The following is a 27,278-nucleotide window of genomic DNA, read 5'->3' on the forward strand; positions in this document are numbered from 1 at the left end:
TAATTTAATACTTTTAATACCTTTAATAATGGAAAACTAAATTCAATGCTTTTTAAAATACTTTTAATAACCCGCGGGTACGCTGATATATATATATTAGGGCTGTCAAACGATTAGCATTTTTAATCGAGTTAATTAAAGCTTAAAAATTAATTAATCACAATTAATCGTAATTCATCGCAATTCAAACCATCTATAAAATATGCCATATTTTTCTGTAAATTATTGTTGGAATGGAAAGATAAGACACAAGACGGATATATACATGCAACATACGGTACATAAGTACTGTATTTGTTTATTATAACAATAAATCCACAAGATGGCATTAACATTATTAACATTCTTTCTGTGAAAGAGATCCACGGATAGAAAGATTTGTAATTCTTAAAAGATAAATGTTAGTACAAGTTATAGAAATTTTATATTAAAACCCCTCTTAATGTTTTTGTTTTAATAAAATTTGTAAAATTTTCAATCAAAAAATAAACTAGTAGCCCGCCATTGTTAATGTCAAAAATTACACAATGCTCATGGGTGCTTAAGCCCATAAAATCAGTCGCAACCAAGCGCCAGCAGAGGGTGACAAAAGTCCAAAAAACACAAGTAGCAAGTGGACATTGTGACACTGCTGTCATTTTAATCTGTTTGAGCGGGGCATGTGCGTCAAATATTTTAACGTGATTAATGAAAAAAAATAATTACCGCCCGTTAACGCGATAATTTTGACAGCCCTAATATATATTATATATATGTTAGAAAAAAATATTTTAAAAAAGTGATATTTTTCTTTGATTGCATTTTTTTTTTTTTTTTGATTGAAGCAACTTTTTTGGGATTGAATGATTTCGACACAAATCATAATACGACCCACAAAACAACACAAAAAAGATTGCTTCAATCAAAGAAAACTTTTTTAATGAAAAATTAAATGTTCAAATGCAAATTTTTCAATCGCAAATATTTTTTCGCATTCAAAAACTTTCTATGATTGAAATTCTTCTTATTTTGATTGTTTTTTTTTTTTTTTGGAAAATATATTTTTTTGAAGAAACTTATTTTTTGATTGATTAGTAAAGACAAAAATGTCCTAGCCAAAATGTGGCCCGAACACAAATTAACATTACTTCAATCAAAAAAAAAAAAAATAATAATAATAATAAAAATAAAAATTTTCACATGCATTTTTGGTTTTTTATTTTTGCATTCAAACACCTTTTTTTGTTTGAAAATATAGATTTTGATTGAAGCAACTTTTTTTGATTGAAAATGAAGACACTGTCCTAAGCAGCCTGATTTAGAATTCCCCTCAAGAAAGATGGGAAACAAAAAACGCTGATTGTCAACTATTATTATAAATATTCTTGTAAGTTAATTTTATGTCTGACACTGCGTTTCGGGGTCATCAACATGTTGTGCCCCCCCGCCCAAAAAAAAATCAAACTCTGCCTATGATCATACCGTGACTTGACCGTAACTGCCATTCATGATTTAGCAACAGATTTTACCTCATTTGCGACCAATTTCAAGATAACCCCCAAGAGGATTTGGCCCTTAGGCTTTAAATGTGAATGCGCGCACACGATAACGTTATTCCATTAGAGTATAGATTAACGCCTCAGGCCGTACGCTCGCCTCTTATTCACATGCCACTGCTGCCTTAGTTAATGTGCAGATTTGCCCACATGATATGATGACACTGCTGCCAAATGTCACTGCCTTTTTATCGTCATTTCCCGCTCAGATTGATGACTCAAATAGCACGCTGAGAAAACCTTTCACTTACACAGTGGAGCACAACAGCGCACGTCAATGATCTATTATTATTTGCTCAATGTGACGGGTGCTTTTAGCGATGAATTTGGATCTGCGCTTCAATGCCAAGCTAATTTAACTGACGTCACATGTACACATTGCCTGCAGCTGAATGTCTTAAGTGGCTTGCCAAAGAGCAGCTCATTGGGAAAAAAAAAAAAAAAGACAGCAAACGACTGACAAGACCAAGATATTGCATGGTCGACTCAAATTAGGACATGATGTTGTATGAGATGAATGATTTTCCCTGTGCAACAAGTTGAAGGATTTATGATTTAGGGATGTGACAATCAGAGCTGAAACCAGTGTTGTTTTCATCAACGATGACGATAATGAAAATATTTTGTCAACGAACAATTTTTTTTATGACTATGACTGTATGACATCACGATCAGTGTTGTAAGTAACGCGTTACTGTAATCTGATTACTTTCTTTCAGTAACGAGCAATCTAACGCGTTCGTTCCTCAGTGCCTGTGCGTTACTATTTTGTTGTTGCTTCATACTGTATGTAGAATGAAGAAAACTGTAGTCATGTACGAAGAGCATTTGAATAGGAAATACTAGTCTTGAGTTTGGGAGTGACATCACATCTCACGTTTTCTCATCGGAAAAATACAGTGCCCTCCATACAGTTGTGGTCAAAAGTTTACATACACTTGTGAAGAACATAATGTCATGGCTCTCTTGAGTTTCCAGTTATTTCTACAACTCTGATTTTTCTCCGATAGAGTGATTGGAACAGATACTTCTTTGTCACAAAAAACATTCATGAAGTTTGGTTCTTTTATGACTTTATTATGGGTTAACAGAAAAAGTGATCAAATCTGCTGGGTCAAAAATATACATACATGGATCTGAAAAAGCGAATCATTGACTTGAACAAGTCAGGAAAGTCACTTGGAGCCATTTCAAAGCAGCTGCAGGTCCCAAGAGCAACAGTGCAAACAATTGTTTGTAAGTATAAAGTGCATGGCACTGTTTTGTCACTGCCACGATCAGGAAGAAAACGCAAGCTATCACCTGCTGCTGAGAGAAAATTGATCAGGAGGGTGAAGATTCAACCAAGAATCACCAAAAAGCAGATCTGCCAAGAATTAGAAGCTGCTGGAACACAGGTGTCAGTGTCCAGAGTCAAGCAGCTCCATGGACTGAGAGGCTGCCGTGCAAGAAGGAAGCCCTTGCTCCAAAAGCGGCACCTTAAAGTGCATGTGACACGAAAAAGCATGTTTATTTCATAATACACGCGGTATTTTATGCCCCTGAATGATACGGGCCGCTTGGATGTGTGTGGAAGCGATCGCTATTTTTATTTAGTTTTTTGAATCCCGCGCCATGAAAATGAGTGACTTCCGGCTTCGGTCTTGCATTGAAGAGGAGGGCGCTGTGACGTGTACGGTAGAAGACGTCCTCTTCACGCTACAGTGTACTGTTGTGTATGAGGACGAAGGATTCAGCTGATTTTGTGGATTAATACGTTTATTTTTCGCATCACGCCAGCCAAACGGCTGCAGAAAAATCATTCTGTATGAGGGAGAGGCGTATGCGCCTTTTTGGAGTTTCAAAAGGTTCCCATTCACCGTGGATATTGGCCAAATCAAGCCCGACTACTGTGGGACCATTGGACTTACGAGGAAGTGAGTAAACATCTTGTACATCATGTCAAATAATCCGGGCTAGTTATGTGTGATTTTCCACTTCAAAGACTTTGAAACATCACTCGGTTCGGGTTAGCGTGTCGGCTAGCTGTCACGCCTCTTGGTATGCTTACATTCTCCGAAGCCGGGGAAGGGAAATGACATTTGTCCGATTTAGGTGTCATAAAATATCGTTCGGGAGGTGCGACAGTAAAGGTGAAGTCGACAGTTTTGACCATTATGGAGTAATTTTGCCATGTCCTGAATAAGTTCATTTTTATTATTTCATATTCCATTTAGCACAAGACTGTTATTTGTCATGACCATGTCATTTATTTAGCAATTGGGGAAAATACTTGGAGAAAAAGAATATCCTGTAAAAACACTGAAGTAAAGAGACAGAAACAATGACATTTTGCAGCTCTCTTCGTCACGTTTTCCTCGTTGTGAATAGTTCCCCCTCGACGGGCTGACTGGTCCTTCTCCAGCCATTTATATAGCTATTGGGGAAAAATACTTGGATAAAAAGAATATCCTGTAAAAATATTGGAGAGACTGAAACAATGACTTTTTGTGGCTCTCTTCGTCACGTTTTCCTCGTTCTGAATAATTCCCCCTCAATGGGCTGAATAGTAAAACCGATGAGCCCAGTCTCCCGCTGACCTCATCCACCTGTTGGGGACGCTAGGGCCCTATAATTGTAGGCGTGGCTAACCGGCAGACTAAAAGACTAATTTCTCATCATATGCGCTTTGCTAAATTGTTGTATATAGTCGAATCGTCTCAAAATATGATTCTAATTCACATAATAATGCCATTTAAGACTTTTTTTCTCCTGTCGTATGCTCTTTCATGGAAAAAAAGGGAAATATCCAACCTTCAATACAAGTGCATTCATTCAGTGGGGAAAAAAATCCCACAAAAGAAAAAAATTATTTGACATCAAATAATGTGTGTCACAATTATTAGCACCCCTGGTGTTAATACTTTGTACAACCCCCTTTTGCCAACAAAACAAGGTCTGGGGACTGAGATGGCCACAGGAGGAGCTTGATTTTGTGTCTGGTGAACCATTTCTGTGTAGATTTGGCCATATGTTTAGGGTCATTGTCTTGCTGAAAGACCCAGTGACGACCCATCTTCAGCTTTCAGGCAGAGGGCAACAGATTTTGATTTAAAATGTCCTGGTATTTCAAATGATGCCATGCACCCTAACAAGGTTCCCAGGGCCTTTGGAAGCAAAACAGCCCCACAGCATCACTGACCCACCCCCATACTTCACAGTGGGTATGAGGTGCTGTCTACACGCCAACAAGCTGTTTGGGGGGCATGCATGGAGAAAACCTTTCCTCACTCACAATCATAAATGCAAACGTCTGGAGTTCGCCAAGCGGTATTGGGGCTTCAACTGGGACCGTGTGCTTTGGTCAGATGAGACCAAGATTGAGCTTTTTGGCAACAAACACTCTAAGTGGGTCTGGCGTGCCACGAAAGATGTGCATGCTGAAAAGCACCTCATACCCACTGTGAAGTATGGGGGTGGGTCAGTGATGCTGTGGGGCTGTTTCGCTTCCAAAGGCCCTGAGAACCTTGTTAGGGTGCATTCACCGATTCTAGCACTGTCCTATGGTAACTAAATGAGTTTTCCTGAGCTGACTTTAAGTCAGTGAGTTGAAGTACGCGTCAGTGGCCGCCATCTTGAATTCCCGATGTTTCATATTAAGTCTCTGGTGGAATCATCAAATTTTCTAAGAATTACCGTATTGGCCCGAATATAGGACTGCGTTTTTTGCATTGAAATAAGACTGAAAAAGTGGGAGTCATCTTATAATGTGGTTCTAGACATTATACCCATTCACGACGCTAGATGGCACCAGATATCATTGAAGCGAATGCTGAACTTGAGGTTTGCATTGAAATAAGACTGAAAAAGTGGGAGTCGTCTTATATTCGGGGTCTAGACATTATACCCATTCACGACGCTAGATGGCGCCAGATATCATTGAAGCGATTGCTGAACTTGAAGAGTAATGTTCTGTCGTGACAGATCCCAGCTACTCTCAAGTTTAACCCGTTTGCATTATTTTATTGCAATGTTTTTCCTTATTCAGATTTGTTTCAAGACTACAGTTACAGTTAGACCTCACTTTGATGGTAAATGCAGTTATTGCAATTTTGTTGTTTTATCACAATAGATTGGTTTATTTACATTTCAACAACCAGAAGCCATTCATTTACGAATGTCACTGCATTTTAGTTTACTTATTTAAATGTTCAGATATTATGATTTGAATGAGGCAAAATAACATGCTTTTTCTCTCAAATATATTGTTATAATCGTTTGTTTCAGATCTACTGTAATTATTTTCTGTATAAAAATTTGGTGTTCACATGTCTTTTTTTCCAAACTTGAGTCTTGAAAAAGAGGGGGTCGTCTTATAATCAGGGCCGTTTTATATTCGGGCTAATACGGTACATCGACAAAATGGATCACAACGACAAGTCAGGGGTAGAAGAAGTGTAGAACACCAGTAGAAGAGCATCGGTCCTCAGCATGCGAGTAGAAGCAGTAAATTATGCTGAGTCTGAAGATGAGTCCCCAGAAAGAGGGGACATGGATTCGGAGGAAGAGGATTTCATCAACAAAAAAATCTGCCGGCCATGCGGACCAAACTCCGCACCGATCTTACAAGGACCAAACAGCCCTTACCAGGGGGTTCGGTACCCAGGACTGCCAAAGCACCCCCCACAGGACTCACCGAGGGACACAGTCGAACGCCTTCTCCGAATCCACAAAGACCGGTTGGGCAAACTCCCATGCACCATCGAGGACCCTGCCGAGGGTGTAGAGCTGGTCCACTGTTACGCGGCCCGGACGAAAACCTCACACTCCTGAATCTGAGATTCGACTTCCCGACGGACCCCTTATGCTATTTAGTTTGTTGTTATTTGATCATTTCAGTTTCGTTTAAAAACCGTGAGTTTGAATAAACTTTAATTACCTGCTATTACATGTCTACCTTGTAGAGTTGGTGGAAACCTGTTCTTTTGATTTGTCCTCATGAGGGCCACAAAATGGCTGGTAGCTACTTGTGGCAAGGTTGCTAGGTCAGTCATGCTTGACGTTGTGATGGTTTGTTTTGAAAGTGTTTGCATTTAGTTATATTGATTTGGGTGGAGACACTGCCCTTTAGTGGCAACAGTGAATATGACATAACTCATCTAACATGGCTGGATCTAGCTGATCCCTGTTAGGACCAACATAAGTTCTAAGTTTTTGTTTGAGTTAAAATGATTGTTTATGCATTTGTAATTTAGTTTAGAGGTATATTTAGCAGTTTTTTTTAGAATGATTTGTTTAGAGCATTGAAAAAAAAAAAAAAGTTAGCATTTTATAGCATTTAAGCTAGCTATGCAAGTTAGCCAATTGTTCTTTTGTTGTACTTAATCCTCATTTATTATTTTTTTTCATCGAGTTTGAGTCTAAGCTCAGGTATTTTAATTGAAAGTGCAATTCTGCATAGTCATGTTCCTAATCCAATTGCTCGATTATTCTAACTAATTGATAGATTAATCGATGACTAAAATAATCGATAGCTGCAGCCCTAATTGCGATCCATTTTTTTCAAACTCATGAGCATCATGATGTTTCATATCGCGTTATATCATCAAATGCTATTTTGTCCCAAATCTATTCTGAACTCATCCAAAATTTTCTCCAAAAATAGGAGCTTTGCGTCACTGTGTACGTACAACTACTGATGTCGTTTCTACATTTTGTTTGCAGCGGAACTCAAACACCCTTACAGATGAGTTCAATTCGTCATAATCACACACCACCCTAACAAAAATTTTACTGTCATAATTTGACTTGACAGTCTCCAATTTCTATTCAACAGCGGGAACCTTTTTCGTCGTTTCGAATAATTGCTGAAAGACGAAAAGTTGATAAAAAAGTACGGAAATAAGTGTCAGATCGCGAGCGGCCGCCAACTGTTTTCAAAGCACGTAATGGGTGAGAGTGCCCTTATTGTTGCGTGACTCAGTGAAGTGTGAAATGCAATTCATCAGAGAGAAATGTAATTTGAAGATAACAAGCGGACACGGCGGGAGACGCGTCGCGTTTCTATGCTTGCATATCAAATCAAGGGGTTCCTCTTGAGTAGCACAGACATATACAATGGAAGGACAGGAGCTCACTGACCGCTATCATTTGTCAACACTACTCTGTCTACTACTGTGATAAGACATCCGCTCAGTTTGAAGAGGATTGGACAACTATCACTGTCAATGGCACTGAAACATGTTCATTCGTTGCCTACAACTATCACTGTCAATGGCACTGAAACATGTTCATTCGTTGCCTGCCAATGGGGGTCAATCAATCGGAGGACATTTTAAAACAACCACTCACATTCTTGTTTTAAAGTATTGGCACTAGGGTTGTTCCGATCATGTTTTTTTGCTCCTGATCCGATCCCGATCGTTTTAGTTTGATATCTGCCGATCCCGATATTTCCTGATCCGATTGCTTTTTTTTTGCTCCAATTCAATTCCAATCATTCCCGATAATTTTTCCTGATCATATACATTTTGGCAATGCATTAAGAAAAAAAATGAATACAACTCGGACGAATATATACATTCAACATACAGTACATAAGTACTGTATTTGTTTATTACGACAATAAATCCTCAAGATGGCATTTATATTATTAACATTCTTTCTGTGAGAGGGATCCACGGATAGAAAGACTTGTAATTCTTAAAGGATAAATGTGCCTTTGTATATTGTGACTAGATATTGCCATCTAGTGTATTTGTTGAGCTTTCAGTAACTGATACTGTAGCCTTTTAACGTTTCTGCCCAAATGCATGATGGGAAATGCAACCATGACTGTGCATAGTGGCACCGATTGATAGATCTTCTCTGCGTTGGGAAGTAACATAGGGTGTTGAGGAAAAGATCAACCACTACTGTTCTTCCCCACATTGCTTCCCACGATATTTCTAATTGTTGAGAGAGGGATTTTAAGTCTTTAGCCAATTAAAAAGAGGCTCCAAAGACAGCCAAAATTCTCTCTACTCATTTTACGCTGCCTCTTAACTCTATATATAGGTAAAACGGCGCCATTATAGATTGAACGCGACAATGCGCGAGTGGATCGTGCAGCGCATGCGTTAATTGCATTAAATATTTCAACGTGATTAATTTTTAAAAAATTAAATACCGCCGTTTACGTGATAAATTTGATAGCCCTACTTTAAGCCAAAACTAAAGACTGGATGAATGTAAGACAGTTTGTCTGTAACGTTAAATACAATTAGAAAACGATAATTAAAATATATTTTTAAAAAAGGCATGTCCGATATTTTTTGGCCGATTCCGATACTTTGAAAATGACGTGATCGGATGCCGATCGATCGGGACATATTTAATTGGCACCCCTGCAATTCTGTCAGATAATACTCAATTTCGCCCAGAAAATGTTTGCAATTACAAATGCTTTCGTTGTAATTTCATTTATTTTGTTTGCAATGAAAAAACACAAAAGAGAAAAAAAATTAAATCATGATCATTTTACACAAAACTCCACAAATGGGCCTGACAAAAGTATTGGCTCCCTCAGCCTAATACTTGGTAGCACAACCTTTAGCCAAAATAACTGCGAACAACCGCTTCCGGTATTCATCGATGAGTTTCTAGTAATGCTCTGCTGGAATTTTAGACCACTCTTCTTTGGCCAACTGCTCCAGGTCTCTTAGGTTTGAAGGGTGCCTTCTCCAAACTGCCATTTTCAGATCTCTCCACAGGTGTTCTATGGGATTCAGATCTGGACTCATTGCTGGCCACTTTAGACATCTCCAGTGCTTTCTCTCAAACCATTTTCTAGTGCTTTTTGAAGTGTGTATCGGGTCATTGTCCTGCTGGAAAACCCATTACCTCTGGGGAGACCCAGCTTTCTCACACTGGATCCTACATTATGCTGCAAAATTTGCTGGTAGTCTTCAGCCCTCATAATGCCATGCACACGGTCAAGCAGTCCAGTGCCAGAGGTAGCAAAGCAACCCCAAAACATAAGGGAACCTCCGCCATGTTTGACTGTGGGGATCTTGTTCTTTTCTTTGAAGGCCTCATTTTTTCCCCTGTAAACTATGTGATGGGGGGAAATATTACATTATGCTTTTATGATGTATGATTGCTTCTGTGACATAGATTGTAACAACTTCTGTTGTTTTTCACCAATAGTTAGGAGCTAGGTCCCATAGTTACACGCCTGGATCCCATAGAGATAACTTGTTTTGCACCCATAATATTGACCATTTGTTGGCATCTGTTGCAGCACAGCTCATTTGTCCCATGTGAAAAGCCCCTTTTCAAGGGGGCTGAACCAAAAGTAGCTTAAATGTTTGTGATTGGACGGGGCCGCGCCGCTCGAGGGCGGAAGCTGGCCTCTCCGCCTCCGAGGGGTGCGTCCTTACAAAACCGGACACTTCCGGGCGACCCGTGAAGTCCGCCAGGGGTCACGTAAGGATCGCCTGACTTTGCCCCTTTGCCGCTTTACTGGAGTGTTGTTGGCTTCCCACTCGTTTGTCACGGTAAGTGATTTTCATTGCTAGGGGACACTTGGTTGTGCTGTAACATAGCGCGGGGATTCTGGGGTTGACAAACTCAAATCTAGCATCACGTTACCATTTGTTTGCTTGTTTTTGATATCTGTTTGCTTGCTCTTTTGGGATTGTAATCAATAAATCTCATTTAATCTGCATTTTCTAATCAATAAACATCGTCTATTGAGCAAAAGTGTGCCTGTTACTGATTCACCGCGAACCTGGAAATTTCGGAAAACACTATGTTGATACCTTTTCCCAAAAAGCTCTACTTTTGTCTCATCTGATCAGAGAATATTTTTCCAAAATGTTTTTGGCTTTTTCAGGTAGGTTTTGCAAACTCCAGCCAGGCTTTTTTATGTCTCTGGGTCAGCAGTTGGGTCTTCCTGGGTATCCTACCATAAAGTCCCTTTTCGTTCAGACGCCGACGGATAGCACGGGTTGACACTGTTGTACCCTTGGACTGCGGGACAGCTTGAACTTGTTTGGATGTTAGTCGAGGTTCTTTATCCACCATCCGCACAAAGTTTTGTTGAAATCTCTCGTCAATTTTTCTTTTCCGTCCACATCTAGGGAGGTTCGCCACAGTGCCATGGGCTTTACACTTATTGATGACACTGCGCATGGCAGACACAGGAACATTTAGGTCTTTGGAGATGGACTTGTAGCCTTGAAATTGCCCATGCTGCCTCACAATTTTGCTTCTCAAGTCCTCAGACAGATCTTTGGTGTTCTTTCTTTTCTCCATGCTCAATGTGGTACACACAAGGACACAGGATAGAGGTCGAGTTAACTTTAATCCATTTTAACTGGCTGCAAGGGTGATTTAATTATTGCCACCACCTGTTATGTGCCACAGGTAAGTAACAAGTGCTGTTGATTACACAAATAAGAGAAGCATCACATGATTTTTCAAAGATGCCAATACTTTTTTCCAGCCCATTTTTGGAGTTTTGTGTAAAATGATAATTGTTTTTTCATTCTCTTTTGTGTTTTTTCATTGCGAGCAAAATAAATGAAGATATTACTACCAAAGCATTTGTAATTGCAATCATTTTCTGGGAGAAGTTGAGCATTATCTGACAGAATCGCAGAGGTGCCAATACTTTTGGGCAGCACTGTAGAAGCCAAAGCAACAGTCCAGCCACACTCAACGCTACCACCAGAGGGCAACGTGTTCTCCATCATTAACCCTTTAACACCTAAGCCTATTTTGGCCAAATTTGCATGCATTTGGTGTTGCCTTTATATTTCAAAGAAAAAATTGTTTACAATGGCCAAGTTGGGTCCCTTTTTTCAGGACACCTTGAACTTAATGTCTAAACTGTTGTTTTCTTCAGTGACCAATTATAATCCACATTTTGGACCCAAAAAGACCAAAAAAATCCCGAACTCCTTTTTCAAAATTTGTAATGCTGATATGGCATTGACAACCAAACATGCTCGACCAACCGTTTTGAAGCTTGATAATATTTATTCAACTTGTTAGGATAAACATTCAATAGAAAAAAAAAAGCTTCTCGAAGAGGCATCTACATAAAAATTGAAAAGATTATAGTGAAGAAAAAATATATATCACATTGAAAAAAAGTATTTTAAAAAATATTGACAAGTAGTTCAGTTCAATTCAAAATTTTCAGGCATCCGACCCAATAAAGTTTTTTTTTTTTTTTTGTGCACTCAATAAAGCTTCTTCTTGAACAGGTCACGGAGCTGCGTCACACACAACGTCACACAGTCTACTCTTTCGCCGTTTGCGCGTTGCTGTCACTTCTACTCGCCAAGACGCCGACTCAAGAAAACAACGACAAATACGGCTCATCTTCTTCCTTGAGTTAATGAAATAATGCATTAGCTTGCGCTAAATGTAGTTTTAGATTCATTCTGCACGTTTCAAAGTCGCTCGCTCAAAACAACCGGCCGTTGCTTGCTTCGCATGCCTCCCTTTCAATAGTTGGCGCCTCGCTCGGAAATTTATTAAAAATGATCACATTCGGTTCGTCCTTCTTGACATCACAACAGCTCTTGGGATATGTAGTCTTTTGTGCTGCTTTCGGTTTTGAAAAAGGACAAGAAATGATGGAAATATGGAGCTGGATACATGGTCCATGCAGCGTTTTAATGCATATTTATGAGTGCAATAAAACTAGAAAACTCAAATGACATTATCTCCCATTTTTCATGGCCGATTGACTTCAAATAAAAACTGGTGTGGACATCAACTTCCGCACTTTCAAACGAGACCAACCAGTGGCACGTGGGTGACGTAATTACAGCGTGACGAAGCTTCAAAGACGATATGCATAAACGCGTCGCTGCCGACACGTTCGGTGTTAAAGGGGTTCAACAAAGTTTAATACTTTTGGACTTTTTGGATAGTGGACTTTTTGGATAGTTATTTTTAATGGGTTAATTCAGACTTTAGCAGAAAATCGGGTGTCGTCGCCAGGGTTGGAACAGAACTCGTTCGTAACCCAGGGACTACCTGTGTACTAATTCTGATACCTCGATGGGAAATTTCATTTACACTTCGATGTGTATTTTTGTAATAAATCACACAGACAAGCAAAGGACACACACGCATGCAGGCATGGAAGGAAATATGTCAGAATGATGTGGTGCACAAAAGGTGACTGTGGCCATGCACTGCATCTGGGGGATGGGAGAGGGATTCTATCACTCCAACAATTACTTGGACAACTAGTTTCTTTTTCCTGTAACCTTCCAATTCAAAACCGACGGTTTGAAAATTTGCCACACCTGATAGGACTTTATTCTTCTACAGTAAAATCTCAAGTAGCAATATGTAAGGGAATTAGCAGAACAGTGTTCCGATAAGAAGGCCTGTATCTTTCCATTTGTCTCAATCTTCCATTCCAAGAAACCGTAAACAAATGTATGTTTATGATCACGTGGCTGGAAAGTGTTTCGGATCAGTGTGACAGCAGCTGCAGTATTAAGGCTCGTTCATTGTTTCCATATCGTGCGTATGCAGACCGCTTTGGACTCCAGACAGCAGATTAAGGCGGCAACAACTAGTCGATTAAAATTGATTAACAAACTACTTGCCAACAAATTTGATAATAGATTTTTGCCGGTAGCAACAAGCATGTCCCGTTTGGGTCCTTGTTTGTATGTAATGTGAGGCTTTACACCAGTGATGAGAGCAAGAGAGAGAGAGTTCACTGCTGCAACTGCTGCTTCTATTGGGTTGCTGAATCAATAATATTGCAAAGTGTCGAGAGTTAGATTGCGTTTTGTTTTGTTAGATCTAGTGTGCCTCCGCCAGAGGTGAGTAAATGAAGCCAAATGTATTGTTTGTTGATGAGACGTTACTACTTAGCGCAGAGCGCTAAGCTACTTAGCGATTATGCTAATTAGTGTCTTAAGTGTTCGTTTGTTTTGTGTTTTGGAGAAGCATATTAGCACTTTACTTATTGTAAGATAGTAAAGTTGTGTCATTTCTCATAAATAAACCATAATTAGATACATGAAACGTTTATCTTCTTCCTGGGTGTGACTAAGAAATGAGAAGCACTGTTCTAGAGCATGAGCTTGCTCAAGTATAGGCATAAATCACCTTTTTGAAATGACAAAATGTCAAGACTGGGGCTGCAGCTATCGAATATTTTAGTAGTTGATTAATCGATGGACTAGTTAGTTCAAATAATCGAGTAATCGGATAAGGAACATGAAAAATTAAAATACCTGAGCTGACCCTCAAACGGTATCATTTTTTTCTAAAAAATGAGGATCTATGTACAACAAAAGATAAGCATATGCTTTTTCCCCGTCTTCCTTTGTCTGTCATCGTCTTTTCGGGCAAATTATTCCATTTTCTGCCAATGTTTCTCTTTCTTGGCCAAACTATCCCACATTCTGTAACTGTGAATGATACTGATGATGATGACAATGGCAATAAATTCATTCATTCATTCATTCAAAAGAACAACTGACTAACTTACATGGAAAAAATCCGCTAGCTTAAATTTTTTTTTTTTTTTTAACAATGCTCTTAACAAGACAGACACATATTCCCACAAAAAACGGCTAAATATAAATATACCTATGAACTAAATTATGAATGCATTAAAAAACGTTAGCTCGAACAAAAACTTAGCTTACGTTGGCCTTAACAGGGAGCACTTGGATTGAGCCATGTGAAAAGAGGCAGACCATAGGGCAGTGTATCCACCCTAATCAATAAAACTAAATGCAAACACTTTCCAAATAAACCATTACAACGCCACTTTAATTAAACGAATACTCGAATACTCAAAACTTATTTTGAAATTTTTTGGGCTAACTTAAATAGAAAAAGCCCGCTAGCTTAAATGCTATAAAATTCAAACGTTTTTTTTTTAGAATGCTCTTAACAAAGGGCTTAGACATATTTTCCCACAAAAAATTGATAAATATTAGGGCTGTCAAAATTATCGCGTTAACGGGTGGTAATTATTTTTTTAAATTAATCACGTTAAAATATTTGACGCAATTAACGCACATGCACCGCTCAAACAGATTAAAATGACAGCAGTGCAATGTCCACTTGCTACTTGTGTTTTTTTTAGTTTTGTCACCCTCTGCTGGTGCTTGGGTGCGACTGATTTTATGGGCTTAAGCACCCATGAGCATTGTGTAATTATTGACATCAACAATGGCGGGCTACTAGTTTATTTTTTGATTGAAAATTTTATAAATTTAATAAAACGAAAACATTAAGAGGGGTTTTAATATAAAATTTCTATAACTTGTACTAACATTTATCTTTTAAGAACTACAAGTCATTCTATCCATGGATCCCTTTAACAGAATGTTAATAATGTTCATGCCATCTTGTTGATTTATTGTTATAATAAAGAAATACAGTACTTATGTACCGTATGTTGAATGTATATATCCGTCTTGTGTCTTATCTTTCCATTCCAACAATAATTTACAAAAAAAAGGCATATTTTATAGATGGTTTGAATTGCGATTAATTACGATTAATTAATTTTTAAGCTGCAACTAACTCGCTTAAAAAATTTTAATCGTTTGACAGCCCTACTAAATATACTTACAAACTAAATTAAATTAAAAAAACATTAGCTCAAACAACAACTTAGCTTATGTGGGCCTTAACAGGGAGCAGCTGGATTCAGCCATGTGAAATGAGGCAGACTAGAGGGCAGTGAATCCACCCAAATCAATAACACTAAAAGCAAACACTTTCAAAATATACCATTACAATTAAACGAATACTCGAAGCAGCAAAATCTAATTCGAATATTTTTTTCTAATCGAATACTCGAGTTACTCGATTAATCGTTGCAGCACTAATCAAGACCTTAACTGAATTATTAGAATTCGCCTAAACAAAATCCATGATGCTGGATAGGCTTCTCATTTTTTAATGCGAGGTGGTTTAATTTCGAGCAAAATTTAAACAGGCTTACCGCTACAGCAGAATGACAACAATCTCCCCAAAGTAACAGAAAACGCATGTAGCTCACAAGCAGTACTCGTCACAAATTCTCTCAGTTCCTTTATTACAGCCAGAGGCCTCCTCTTGGCATCCTCCCTGACCTGTTTTCTTGTCGACCTTTCGTAAATTTCCCAGGGATGTCCAATTACTGTTATGACACATTTTATCCACTCGTCGGTGACAGTCGCTTTTTGAAGGTCCGTGGGCGAGTACGTGTCAAGATAATGACAAGATCTGTTGCGCTCTATTTGGGGTTAATCATAGTCACTTAGTCAAATGTTATTTCTAAAGACTGACAGTCACACTCCCATTATACACATGCACATAGGCATGCATACAAGGGAGACATCGCATTGAAGGGGCTGTGCAAATACAAGAAATTCAATTTTTGATATCTTGCTCGTAAGGAACCCTATTTATTTTCCGTATACTGTACGTTTCCTGCGGCCAAGTCCTACAATGTTTCGCCTGAATGTGAACGGTTTTGACATGATTTATCTTGTTCTCATCAGACATCACACACCACTGTCATACATCACAACAACCTGGCATTTGAAAGAAGTGTTTCACTTTTAAAGATATACTGTAAAAGAATGTAGAATTAACTTAAACCACATGGTATTTTTCTCGCCCAAAACGTTGCAACTAACAGAAATGGGTAGGGTAGCCAAAAATTTTACTCAAGTAGGAGTAGGGTACTTGAAAATAATATTACTCAAGTAAAAGTAATCATCCAAAAATATGTTCAAGTTCAAGGAAAAAAGGATTCGGTGAAAAGAATACTCAAGTAATAGGTAACACTGGGAGTAACTGCTTGCAATAAGGGTGTAACTAGGGTTGTTCCGATCATGTTTTTTTGCTCCCGATCCGATCGTTTTAGTTTGAGTATCTGCCCATCCCGATATCTCCCGATCCGATTGCTTTTTTTTTTGCTCCCGATTCAATTCCAATCATTCCCGATAATTTTTCCCGATCATATGCATTTTGGCAATGCATTAAGAAAAAAATGAATAAAACTCGGACGAATATATACATTCAACATACAGTATATAAGTATTGTATTTGTTTATTATGACAATAAATCCTCAAGATGGCATTTACATTATTAACATTCTTTCTGTGGGAGGGATCTACGAATAGAAAGACTTGTGACTTTGTATATTGTGACTAAATATTGCCATCTAGTGTATTTGTTAAGCTTTCAGTAAATGATACTGTAGCCATGCCCAAATGCATGATGGGAAGTGGAACCATGACTGTGCGTAGTGCTACCAATTGATATATCTTCTCTGCGTTGGGAAATAACATAAGGTGTTAAGAAAAAGATCAATTGCTACCTTGCTTCCCCACATTGCTTCGCATGGTATTTGTAATCGTAGGGAGAGGGAATGTAAGGCTTTAGCCAATAAAAAAAAAGGCTCCAAAGGCTGCCAAAATTTACTCTACTCATTTTACACTGCCTTTTATCTCTCTAAATAGGTAAAACGGCGTCATTACAGATTGAGCGCGACAAGGCGTGGGTGGGTCGTGCAGCGCATGCAATAATTGCGTTAAATATTTTAACGTGACACTTTTTTTTTTAAAAATTACCGCTGTTATCGGGATAAATTTTATAACCCTACCTTAAGCCTTAACTAAAGACTCTGGATGAGTGTAACATTATGTTTGTAACGTTAAATACAATTAGAAAACGATTTAATAAAAAAAAAATATATAAATATATATTAAAAAAAGGCATGGCCAATATTTTTTTGCCGATTCCGATACTTTGAAAATAACGTGATCGGACCGGACTGATCGGGATGCCGATCGATCGGGACATCTCAAGGTGTAACGGTACATGTATTTGTATTGAACAGTTTTGGCAAGTGGTGCTCGGTTCGGAACGGAGGCGTATCGAAGGAGTTTCTGACGTAATGTAACCCTTACTTTTCGAGGCTGTGAGTCGATCGGGTTACAGTTTCTTAGTGTAGATTATATTTACTCCGTCTTCTCTACTATAATGAAGACCAACATGGGAGGACAGTACAACCCAGAAACGTCAACGTTGCGACAACATGGCCGCTGCGAGAACGCAGTGAAACGCGGGCGTTAAAGTCAATCAACCAATGTACACCAGTCGCAGTGCGGCCACCGTGTTAGACGCGTCCCAGAAGCGGCTCAACGCGACGCACGCAAAAAAAAACGGCAGAGTTTATTATTTGATGCGGGACGCGACCCTCCTGCGTCAATACTACTACCGGTAGCAAGGATCAAGTCACTCGTGTAAAAATACGGTGGATCCGGTCGATTTTCAAACTAATATGCAATCGTTACCCACTTTGTAAGTCCATCAGATCTCTTGAGTGGTAGATCCGGGCACAGTTGACTTGTCTTTGTTGATTTACTGCTGTCTTTTCTGCTATAATAATAACCAACACAGCCATGTGTTCAATACAAAACCCTCCTACCACAACAAAACAAGTAGGAACTAATATTCACATAGGAACTAAAGTTATACAACATAAAATATACAATATAAATGAATACTACATCACATTTGTAAAATATAAACACATAATAAAATCATAGCCCATTTAAATAAAATAAATTGAAATGAGCTAAAACACCTGTAATTAAATAATAAGAATAATACACAGATACAGCTTACACAATTAAATTTATTAATTTCTGTGTGGCGCTTTAACTTGAGAAAATCCACCAATAAAGCTTTTTAAAAACCGTTCATAAGAAGAAAAAAAATGATTCGTTGAGGCATTTCATTTGTAAAATACATGTTAAAATCTTTGTCATTGGGATTTCTTTTCTCTTTAGCACTGGACTTCTTTTTTCTTCTTTCTTTCAGAAAGAAAGCTGACCAATACGCAGGGTCTGAAAGGCAAATTGTTGTTGGATTATCTATCTCTACCCGCTACTTTTTGAGCTGAATTCTAGCTTTGTATAGGCTAATGTTCCTATTGTTGAAAGCACAAAGGTGTGTAATAAACAAGTAGCACATTTATATTTTGCATTTTGTTTTCTTACTGTACCGAAAATGAACCGAACCGTGACCTCAAAACCGAGGTACGTACCAAACCGAGATTTTGAGTACCGTTACACCCCTAGCTTGCAATGTCTGATTTTTAAATTTTTTTAAAGCAACACTTTTCAGTTCTGGTCGATTTTAGCGAGGCCGGTGGACAATGTGGTTGTGTTTTGCCTTAAGGAAGACCGCTTCTCTAATGAGGACCAGTGCACACCCACACAGTGTCGTAAAATCATCAATCAATCAAAAATGAATCTCCCGGTCGGATTAAACAACATTTCTGTGTCGAGCGGCTTTAAGATATGCTATTGGAGCTGGAATTACCGAGGACAGCGGGAGAAAGCACGTCTGGAGGCCGTAATGTCGGGAGAAAGTTTGGCGAGGCTCAGCTGTTTGATATCACATTCTCGTATGCTACTTTTCCAATAATTTTATCATTTGTGATTTGTTGACCTGTTTTTCACATGCACCAATTGTTTTAAATAAAACAAGAAGTGGAATCATAATGTCCAAATGTTTTATTGCGATCAATGTCAACGTCTGCAATAAAAAATAATGATATAATATTTTATTCACTTGTAAGAACAAAATCCATCTCAGCCCTTCTGCGTTCAGCAAATGTAATATAATTTGTAATTTCACCTCATTTTGGTCACTCAAGTGGCCAGCGTATCAATCTATACCTCATGTCAACACAGGCTGACAGATTGTTATAATTTTGTCCACGAATGATCAACGAAGTGATAAGCACAATCATCCAACTTCATCTACGTCTCATCTACGTCGCGCTGAATCCATTTTTGGAGATTCTGTGGGTTCCTCTGGCTGGATTTCACAGTTTTAACTTTGTCAACACACTGCTAACTTCAACCGCAGCTCATGAAGTTTTTTCTACACGGGAAGTTTGAGGCAGACATTGTCCAAGATGGCGCCGCCCATATTTTGCTCAGGAAACTTGTCTATAAAGTTTGAAAAGTTACCAAGATGCTCGACATGCTAAAGCTAACGCGAACGCTATGCTACAAGTTACATTTAGAGTGAAAGGATCACTCAGTAAACGCCTTAAAAGGCTATAGCAACATTTCACATTCTCTCATGCAAGATAAAAGAAAATCTTTTTTTACAAAACAGGCAAAGCCTAAAGTTTCCTGTAGCAGCCTGCCTTCAGCTGCTGAGGGGTCCTTCCAGGGTCCTACCGTCAGTCAGCGGCCGCCACAGTTCTCCACACAGATCCCTGATCAAAATCTTTTTTTTAAATTTTTTTTATCAGCCTGTTTTTTGGTTGTTGATCGGCCAATTTTTTGTGTTAATTGGAAAAAGACCTCTTCTAGTTACTACCCACCTCTGGTAACTAAGTAGAGTGGAATGTAGCATGCCCCTTGAGGTTTACAAATTCTATAAATAAATACATCTCGGAAGCCGAACTAAACTTTGGGGGGAGCTTTGCGTAAAGGGCGTTATCTTGCAAGACTTACTCCACAAGTGAGTTTTTCTTCACCACGGCCAAGGTAATGAGTGCTAGCATAGTGGTAAAATGTCAAAATGCTACACACACTGGCTGCTCAAGACAGTATAAAAAAAAGGGACAACCATAATAATAATAAAAAGAACGGAATGTACACCAGAAAATGAAAAAGCACTTAGTTTTTATGACCGTGTGTCATCAAAGAGCGGGAACAGGTGGTCCAACGCTTTACGGCACGCAATGAACTCGTTTGCGCAGCTGCGTAACAATACGTCATCATGCGGCTCAATTATGGCCGTGCCTACTGTTTTTCATGGAACGGTTTTATATTCATGGACTTAAAAGTGTTTTTCCACAAATATTTATTGTAATTGTTGCCTTACAACTGTGCTGGTTTAACTTTGTGATTGACGATGGGGTGTCACGTTAAATTCAGTTGACAATCCCGTAAGAGGACAAGAGGACTGAGACATGCTATACCGGATTTAAGTATATGTATCAAGCTGGTAACTTCTTTGTATACTTTTATGACCATTATGGCTGAATTGTATTTATATTTTACAATCCTGTGGATAACTTTATCTTGCACTTGTATGATAGTTACAAATAGTTACAATCGTTACAAAGAGTGGCAAAAAAACATTAACATGATACTTTTACAGGTATACAGTGTGCAAATTGAGGGCTTATACATGCTACGTGCATTTTTTTTTTTTTGCTTTTAACCAAGAATTGAGACTGTTGTACGTCCATATCTATAAAAAAAATCAGGGATTTAAGCATTTATTCACAAGAATTTTCACCGGAAAAGCTCCGTTTACATATGGCGGCCACCACATTGACTGACGGACTAGCAGCGTACTTCAACATATTTATGTAAAATAAATGGTAACTGCACGTTTTTTTTGTTTTTGTTTTTTTGCTTTTAACCAAGAATCGAGACTGTTTTACGTCCATATCTATTAAGCAGGGGTCCCTAAACTTTTTCCTCTGAGGGCCACATAACATTTTGCTTCTCTTATGAGGGGCCGGAACAGAAAGGTTGTGATGATTGCAGGAGTACCTAAATGTAAAAAGATTAAAATTTTGAATCGAGTTAATTACAGCTTAAAAATGAATTAATCGTAATTAATCGCAATTCGAACCATCTCTAAAATATGCCATATTTTTCTGTAAATTATTGTTGGAATGGAAAGACAAAACACAAGATTGATATATACATTCAACATAAGGTACATAAGTAATGTATTTGTTTCTTATAACAAATCAACAAGATGGCATTAACATTATTAACATTCTGTAAAAGCGATCCATGGATAGAAAGACTTGTAGTTCTTAAAAGATAAATGTTCGTACAAGTTATAGAAATGTTATATTAAAACCCCTCTTAATGTTTTTGTTTTAATAAAATTTGTGAAATTTTCAATCAAAAAAATAAACTGGTAGCCCACCATTGTTGATGTCAATAATTACACAATGCGCATGGGTGCTTAAGCCCATAAAATCAGTCGCACCCAAGCGCCAGCAGAGGGTGACAAAACTCCAAAAAACACAAATAACAAGTTGACATTGCGCTGTGCTGTCATTTTAATCTGTTTGAGCCGGGCATGTGCGTTAATTGCGTTAAATATTTTAACGTGATTAATTTAAAAAATTAATTACTGCCCGTTAACGCGATAATTTTGACAGCCCTAGTAAAAATGTATTGTTTTTCAGAAAGCCACAATCAAATAACCCTTTCTGAATTCTTCACGGAAATAAATAAAATAAAAATAATAATATAATATAATATAATATAATATAATATAATAATAAATAATAACACTATTAATTAAACAGATAATAACCAAATAACCCTCTCTGGGTTCTTCACAGAACAAATCCAGGAAATAAATAACACTATTGGAAAAAAAAAAAAAAAAAAAATATATATATATATATATATATATATATATATATTTTTTAAATTTATTTTTTGTTTTTTTTGTTTTTTTGTTTTTTTTGTTCAGGGACCCGTATCCGGCCCGCGGGCCGTAGTTTGGGGTTAGTTTACGTCCATATCTATTAAGAATTCAGGGATTTAAGCATTTATTCACAAGAATTTTCAACGAAAAAAAGCTCTTTGTCTGTGATTCCACTCCGACAGCTTTGAAGGCCACACCAACAATACAGGCCCCCTATTAATCGGCCCCACGCCCCGTGTCCCGTCAATATCATTATGAAGTCTATGAAACATGATACGAGTCATACACACATGCTTTGTATGGAAAATAATTCTTGTACTGATGGTAATAATGTTGAGCTGTGGGTTTAGGCTCACCTAGAGGATTGCATTTATTTTAATTTCATTTAGAATTGATAGTTATTAATTTTAAGTTTAACATTATACTTATGTTCCAATTTGCCGGTTAATTGCTAGTTGTCAGTAATAGAAAAGCGGAACCCTCGGCCCCGAACAACTATACGTACAAGGGTTAAGCAATTATATTTCTGGACCCCTCAATTAAAAAGTCATGTATTTATGTTGCCGATTCCTTAAAAAAAAGACAATTGCAAAAATAGTATGCAACTAAATTGAATTTTAGGCTAAATTGATGTCGGCTATATTTGGTCGGTTTTGGGGCGAGCTACTGTATGTAGTAGAAAAAAAAAAAAAAACATCGACCCTTTAAATCGTAACACCTGTCAGAAGAATCCCTGCAGGGACTCTGGGATTATCGAAAAGTGCTGAAAATAAAAATTCACGGCTAAGAGAGGGCCAAGACTGACGTGGAACCCTTATTAGAAGTCATCCTGCCATGCATGTGTCTCTCTACTAGTGAAGTAGGAGCACATCACACAGGTGACTGTCACCAAGGGGAGAAGGCAGGCAGCATGGTTGTGGGGGGGAGGCAAAAATCCCTGCAGAGCTGTGGAGCATCACAGCTGGTATGCAGCTTAGGTCCACTTTTCAAGATTCAAGCATTTATTGTCATACAAAGAGTTGCGGAAAGATTTTCAATTTTTTACTGTACTGTCCACATTAATGTCAACATATACACTGCAAGTTTAGAACGTGTTAATCATATTATTTTTCTTAAATCTAATCAAATAATTTTCTCCATATTGTTTTTTAGTGTTAAAGACTAGTTAACAGATTAATTGACTAATTAATTATGTGATGTCAGTGGCCCCCTTAATGGACCGATTCTTGGATAGCTCCCAGTTTTTGTATTTCTAAACTGTCATGTACATAATGCAAGTAATGATCCAAATAAGGGGCAGCTAGCTTCACTTCTCTTTCCCTTGTGGAGGCTGGCCTGACCCCAGTAGTTTTCCAGGTTAGCAAGTTCACACAGTTAAAATGTATTTTCTGTCACTTATCATTAAAAAAATGTGAAACTTGGGTAGAAAGCTGCTGAGAGACGTGTCTTCCTGTACTTTTTCTACTGTTAACGTTAATCCAACTGTGCATTTATTCCCTAATTAAAATGTATGTATTTTCTGTTACTTATCATTAAAAAAATTTTTTGCAGCCGATGCACATTTTTTACCCCCCCCCCCCAAAAAAACAACAACAACAACAACAAAACACAACCACTGTAGTGGGGAACACACCACTAATTTTGCAACTGAAAATCCAACCCGCATCAGAGTTAGCATAACATTAAACTGTGTGAATTTGCTAACCTGTAAAACTTGAGTAGAAAGCTGCTGAGAGACATGTCTTCATGTACTTTTTCTACTTTTAACGTTAATTCAACTGTGCATTTTGTGTATTTATTCCCTAATAAAAATGTACGTATTTTGTTCATCATTAAAAAATATATTTTTATTTGCAGCCGATGGACATTTTTTTAAACCCCTCCCAAAAAAACAAAAACACAGCTACTGTAAATTTCCATTACATGAAACAAGCATTTTGAAAAATGACTTTCTTCCATGAAAATAATTTTATTGTAATTTTTTTCATTTTTACGTAGGAACCAGCTATATTTGAGAAATGTATCCAATGTGTTCGGTCTTATTAATGTCCCGTCCCCAGCAAAAAGTGAACATGCAGGTTATGCTGTTATAGCGTCCCTACCAATGTTGAGACCAAACCTACGCCCTTGCAGTCGACATATCATAAATGTTCAGAAAATATTGTATAAAGGTTGAAAAGTTACCAAAGGTTGTTTTAACCCTTTAACACCGAACGTGTCGGCAGCGACGCGTTTACGCATGTCGTCTTCGAAGCTTCGTCACGTTGTAATTACGTCACCCACGTGCCGCCGGTTGGTCTCATTTGAAAGTACGGCAGTTGATGTCCACACCAGTTTTTATTTGAAGTCAATCGACCAAGAAAAACGGGAGACAATGTCATTTGAGTTTTATAGCTTTATTGCACTCATAAATATGCATTAAAACGCTGCACGGACCATGTATCTATCTCCAGATTTCCATCATTTCTTGTCCTTTTTCAAAACCGAAAGCAGCACAAAAGACTACATATATCCCAAGAGCTGTTGTGATGTCAAGAAAGACGAACCGAATGTGGATATTTTTAATAAATTTCCGAGCGAGGCGCCAACTACGGAAAAGGAGGCATGCTGAAGCAAGCAACGGCCAGTTTGAGCGAGCGACTTTGAAACGTGCAGAATGAATCTAAAAATAAATTTAGCGCAAGCTAATGCATTATTTCATTCACTCAAGGAAGAAGATGAGCCGTATTTGTCGTTGTTTTCCTGGGATGAGTGGGCGTCTCGGCGAGTAAAAGTGACAGGCTGACAGCAGCGCGCAAACGGCGAAAGAGTAGGCTGTGTGACGTTGTGTGTGACGCAGCTCCGTGACCTGTTCATGCAGAAGCTTTATTAAGTTCGCAAAACAACAACAACAACAAAAACTTTATTGGGTCGTATGCCAGAAAAATTTGAATTGAACTGAACTACTTGTCAATATTTTTGAAAATACTTTTTTTCAATGTTATATATATTTTTTCTTCACTATAATCTTTTCAAATTTTATAAAGATGAGTGTTTGACAAGCTTTGTTGCATGTTCATATATACTTTAGATAAGGTGATGGGGTATAATACCTAACTTCACAAAGCGATATCCTCCAAACCCTTTTTGTGTTAGATCATATATATATATATATATATATTTTTTTTCTCACTATTTTGCACTGTATATAACCCGTTTTGACCATAGTATGTGTAAAGGCCAAAAACGCCTATGACCATACTTGCTGTTTGTGTTGAATTGTTAAACATAAAACTATTCAATCTTATATTTTTCTATTGAATGTTTATCCTAACAAGTAGAATAAATATTATCAAGCTTCAAAACGTTTGGTCGAGCATGTTTGGTTGTCAATGGGACATCAACATTACAAATTTTGAAAAAATATTTTGGGATTTTTTTGTCTTTTTGGGTTCAAAATGTGGATTATAATTGGTCAGCGAAGAAAACAACAGTTTGGACATGAAGTTCAAGGTGTCCTTAAAAAAGGGACCCAACTTGGCCATTGTGAGCAATTTTTTCTTTGAAATATAAAGGCAACATCAAATGCATGCAAATTCGGCCAAAATAGGCTTAGGTGTTATAGGGTTAACTGTTCCACAAATCATTCAAGTACATCAAATAATGATTTCCCCCATTAATCTACACTAGCAACTTATAGTGATAGGCAGAACAGTTAAATCAAAGTACATAATTAACCCTGCTTAGCCACTTTTTATGACGGTTCTCAGATGGTGCGCCATGAAGTATTTTTTTTCTTATGTACAATATTACTAAGTTAAGGTTGGGCAACACTGCTTTACCACCACCACCACCATCATCATCATCACCACCACCAACCACCACTACCATCATCATCACATCGCACACCCTTACCACCTTGTAGTCGACGTAAAAAAAAAATGCAAACAACACACATTCAATCTTCTAAATGCGCTACATTACAACAAGCAAATGAAGAGCGAGTAGATTATTAGTCATGGGTGCGTAGAAAAAGACTCGCCTACTTACTTGGCCGCGGTCAGTGTAACAGCATGCCGGGGCAGGAGTGCTGAGATGCGAGATGAAAAAGAGAGAGAGAACCGCAAAAGAGGCCGATCGTCGATCAATCCATAGCGGACTCCGCGCACGAGGCGTTTTCAGAAAAGCTTCGAAGCGATCATCTCCGCCTGGAATCACTGTTCCTCGTCGAGCTTCCGTGTCCCGTCGCGTTTTCCAACTAGATCCCCCGACGCGCGCGCGCGCGCACACACGCAAATAATAATCCCCTTTCCGTCGCTGCTGCCGGTTTACTTTCGTTCCACTCGATCTTCTCCTGTCGATCGACGGAGCGAGAAGCCGGAGACGCGGCGAACAAATCGGCGAGCGGTGGCTGACCTACTTCCGAAGTGGCACACTGGAGATGATATTCATGCGCTCGGCGGCTGCGTGCATGCGCCGGGACATCTCTCCCCTGTCTTTTCCAACGCCTAATCACTCCCACACCAGCCACACTTGCACTCCTGCCCAAAGAACAGCCGTTTAATAGTGTGCCGTGAATGCATCATTACTCTTGGGAAGCAAATATGGGAAAGCTCCGAGTCGAGTATTCACACTAAATGCTTTGGAGCAGCAAATGTGTTTCAATGGTCAATGTCAAGCATACTAAGTGATGACCCTGTGACATGAGAATAATGTAAACACTCTTGTCAGATACAGCGCGAGCTAAAAACATCCATTTATGTATAAAGCTTGAGAATGAGGGATTAGGTTAAAACGTGGAGTCAAACATTTAGAAATATGTCTTTATGTGTCAAGAAAAGTCAAGCATTCGAAGTAATAATAGGTCTGAATAGAGAAGTAAATGCTGAGTCTAGCGGGAACCTTGTGTAACAAAGATAACTAACAAGAATCATATAATACACGCGTGCAAAGAATATAACACAAGGGCGTAGGTTTGGTCTCAACATTGACGATATATATATTGGACGATATAACAGCATAACCTGCATGTACACTTTTTGCAAGGGCATAGGTTTGCATAGGGACGGTAGGGACATACCACCACCAATTTTTAAGGATGCTCAAATTGTCCCCACAAACTTTTAAGCAACCTTATTTGCATTATATAATGAGTTCAGTAATTTAGATTGTCTTCCCATAAATTGTAAGGATAGAATTGATCATACATTATGTTCAGACTTAAATTTACCCCTTTTTACTTGCTGAATGTGCTGGTCAATCCCCCCCCCCCTTCAAACGCTCGTTTGATTGGCTGACGACTAGACCCCCACTTT

General features: G+C 38.3%; 1 protein-coding gene across 2 annotated transcripts in view; it reads right to left on the minus strand.

Moving 5' to 3' along the window:
- bahd1 (bromo adjacent homology domain containing 1) overlaps window positions 1-27,278 on the minus strand; it is a 124,115-nt gene that overhangs the window by 43,109 nt on the left and 53,728 nt on the right. The window contains exon 1 of one of the 2 annotated variants that reach the window (XM_057858897.1): window positions 26,014-26,875. The exons of the other annotated variant lie outside the window; for it this stretch is intronic. The gene's annotated coding sequence lies outside the window, so the exon portion shown is untranslated. Of the gene's footprint in view, window positions 1-26,013; window positions 26,876-27,278 lie in introns of those variants that run through there. 2 annotated transcript variants of the gene reach the window in all.

Source organism: Corythoichthys intestinalis, chromosome 15 (genome assembly GCF_030265065.1).
Source record: "Corythoichthys intestinalis isolate RoL2023-P3 chromosome 15, ASM3026506v1, whole genome shotgun sequence".
In the NCBI taxonomy this organism is placed as follows: Eukaryota; Metazoa; Chordata; class Actinopteri; order Syngnathiformes; family Syngnathidae; genus Corythoichthys; species Corythoichthys intestinalis.